Source organism: Lactuca serriola, chromosome 4, assembly GCF_051521515.1.
Source record: "Lactuca serriola cultivar US96UC23 chromosome 4, Lser_US96UC23_V15, whole genome shotgun sequence".
In the NCBI taxonomy this organism is placed as follows: Eukaryota; Viridiplantae; Streptophyta; class Magnoliopsida; order Asterales; family Asteraceae; genus Lactuca; species Lactuca serriola.
In genome coordinates, this window is record NC_136411.1 from 219,760,273 (window position 1) to 219,763,756 (window position 3,484).

General features: G+C 37.8%; 1 non-coding gene across 1 annotated transcript; it reads right to left on the reverse strand.

Annotated features, from left to right (window-relative positions):
- Positions 1 to 3,093: 3,093 nt before the first annotated feature.
- LOC145049096 (small nucleolar RNA R71) lies at positions 3,094 to 3,200 on the reverse strand. The gene has a single exon (XR_013683211.1). It is a non-coding gene; the product is annotated as a small nucleolar RNA R71 (small nucleolar RNA).
- Between the last annotated feature and the right edge of the window lie 284 nt (positions 3,201 to 3,484).

Below are 3,484 nucleotides of genomic sequence, written 5' to 3' on the forward strand. Positions count from 1 at the left end.
AGGTATGAATCTAGATTGTCATGAGTTGGTTGCAGAGGTCTAACTTGCTGGACATGGCTACAACGCTCATGAGTGCTCATAAGTTCTGAGTATTGGATTCAACCCACGCTCACTGGTATCACTTCATGGAATTTATCTCCAGTGATCGTGAGACGATAATATCATATAAGTCTTCAAACCTAGAGATATGACTTGTTGCCTATGAGTTGGTTATGCATTGATCGTACGAAACCGCATTGGTAACTCGATGTTATAAAACGTGCTTTTGTGTGTGATTCAACAAGTAGTAGAACAAGCATATATGTTGAAGTTTATCTGTTCCTTCTTGGATTAGAAGTGATATCTACATACCGGGCCCGGTAAGAACTAAGTTGATGTGTTCAATTAAGTTCTTTGTCAAACAAATCGGAAATCGGGAAACAAACTACTGGAAAATAAGTAAGACATTGTTCCATGTATTTGTCCGGCTGATATCTAGAACAGAGGATTATATGATTACTTATCTTAAATGGCGTATCATCGTCTTCTCAGTTCTGAGAGACCTTGAAAGAGCTATGATTGCTGATCGATTCCTGAAGTCATACTTGCAGTTATAGTTATTAGACTTATCCAAGTGGGAGACTATTGGATAAGGTGTCTAAGTCCATAACTATTCATGGTATGTACTTGACCCGTTTTGGCATGGTCCATTTGGGTTGCATGGCATCATGCATTCGGATAGACTAAACGAGAGAAATAACACTTGTGGTTTATTAATATATTATAAGTTCCAATATATATTAATAGTATTATTTAATTAGTATTTGATATTTTTGCATATTTAGTCTTATAATAAGTATAGATTTTATCATTTATTAACTAATTAATTGCATATTGTGGACAAAAGATACTTAAAAGTGTTTGGGAGCTCGGGAGTTGAACCAAGAAGAAAAATTCCAAAAATACAAGGTACTCGGCGAGTAGGGTCGACTACTCGGCGAGTCGCATCGAAGATTTGAGAAGATAAAGACTCCTTGAATTACCGTGTACGGGAATTAAGGGGTGGACTCGACGAGTCGGTCATGGACTCGGCGAGTCGGGGTGAATCTATAAAAACGACTTTTCAGATCAACACAAACAGTTCTGGAACCCTTGGGGAGAAGCAAGCTGCGAATTAAAGTCAGAAGAGACCTGGAGAACGAAGATAAAACCCTAAATCCAATTCTGAAGGAGATTAGAGGCAATTTTCAGTATTCTTAATTCAATCTATTGTTTTTCATCATGTTTAGACAATTAGATTTCGTTTTTATGCTGTCAATTGCCCCAATCATGAGCTAAAACCTTCTAACTTCTGTTTGGGGAAACAATATTGAGACTATGAGTTGATTTATGGTAGGATTGAATTAATATTGGTGACTTTGTTGATTTTAGCTTGTTAAAGAACCTTATGTATGAATGATAACTATTTTTCTGTTAATAGGAAGAGAATTAAGCTGCATGAACATCTCTTAATTGTTTACCTCATATGATTTATGTGACCACCTTATTATATGAATAGGATTAGCGAATTTGAAACTAGAATTAACTAGAAAATAGGTAAATTCATGTGTGAACTTGTGTGATGACCATCAACAAGAGGTTAACTAAAGGACCAATTTAGTTGACCATTGTCTTGATCAACCCGAATAAATAATCTAGTGAATTAAATTAAATTAGACAATTGGCCACTGTTTGAGTTAGTTTGTTCTCTAAGGATTAGTGCAGTGAACGTGAATCTAATCACTTGAATCGGTAGCCAATAGTAAGATCAACCCATTGCACTATTGCCATAACATCAACCATAGAATCAATTGAGTTGAACTAAACAGAAGTTCCCTTCATTATTGAATTCAGTTGAATCTTTGCTTATCTAGCTTTTAGTTAATTAGTCTAAGTATTAGTTAGTAGGTTTCTAGTCTTGGAAAACTAGAGAAAACCCCATTTATTACATAATTTTTAGATAAGATTAGTTTTTAGTTTTAATTTTCCGTTCCCTGTGTTCGATACCCTACTTATTTAACTTTACCACAATTGATAGGTCCACTGCCTTTGTGTGTTTATTTTATAATTAAAAGTAGGATTAAAACTAGTTGGGTTTTACACATCAAGTTTTTGGCGCCGTTGTCGGGGAACTGTTCAAAAATTAAATCTAATTCCTAATTTTATCGATCCTTTGTGTGAGTTTTTCTTGCACAAAGTTAATTTTTTTAGGTCATTTATTAATTAGGATAGGTTTTGATAAATTTCTGTTTTAAAAAGTTAATTAGGAATTTTCCCGTTTTTGCCTTGAACTCGCCGAGTGCATTCGAGTCAACTCGGCGAGTCCATCACTGTTTACAGTTTTAGTTTTTATTTTATTTTTGTTCTTTTTATGAGTTTTTTTTGTTTTGTTTGCAGTTGGTTCATGATCAGAGGATCCAACACTCCGTTGGTACCCCTGCTTGAAGACCTAGAATCCGCATTGAGAAAGAACAAAGGCAAAGACGTGGAAAGCTCGAATACACCTAAGAAGTCGCCTTTGTCTAACTTGAAGACTGTTTTGGGAAGAAGAAGAGCAGCAAATCAGGAGCATCCAGCGCCTCTCTAGCAAGCGAAGACCCGATCAAAGAAGACACCGAGTACGAAACCGAGGAAGAAGAAGAACCTACATACGGGCACGACTCCGATTCCGGCGACGAGTTAGCTCTTACCATGGCTAACATCGATGAAACCCCCATGGGGGAATGGAAGAAGAGGATACACGATGACACTGGCTCGGGACTTGTGCAACCCGCAATTCCCGCAACTGCTACATTTGAGCTTAAGGGTCACATCCTTGCTAAACTTAAGGAGATCCCCTTCACCGGCAAAGACCACGAAGATGCTTACAAGCACTTAGATGAAGGTAATGATATATTTGATTACTTCAATGTTCCAAATGTGCCTCGGGAAACTCAGCTACTTCGCATGCTTCCGGTTACTTTGAAGGGTGCTGCAAAGGATTGGCTCAAGTCATTGCCCCCCGGATCTATCACTACATGGGCCCAAATGAAAGAGGAGTTCATTGATCAATTCTGCCCACCATCAAAGATATTCAAGCTAAAGAAAGCCATAGCTAACTTTGAACAACAAGTTGGAGAGTCACTATATGAATCTTGAGAGAGGTACAAGAGCCTGCTAAGGAATTGCCCACATCATGAACTTAATAGTCAACAAGAAGTCTCCATCTTTTATGATGGGGTTAATGTTACAACAAGGCAATTACTTGACTCGCAAGGCCCGCTCACAAAGAAGGCACCCCCGGTGATCAAGGAATTAATTGAAGAGTTCTCTAAACATTGTAGAGAATACCATAACCCGCGAAATGAAGTAAGTAGGGGGGGTAGTGAACACGGTTAACGATGGCATGGCAGCAATGATGGCTAAACTAGATAGTTTAGATAGGAGAATGACAAAGATGGATCAAACAATCCATGCTATTCGGGTA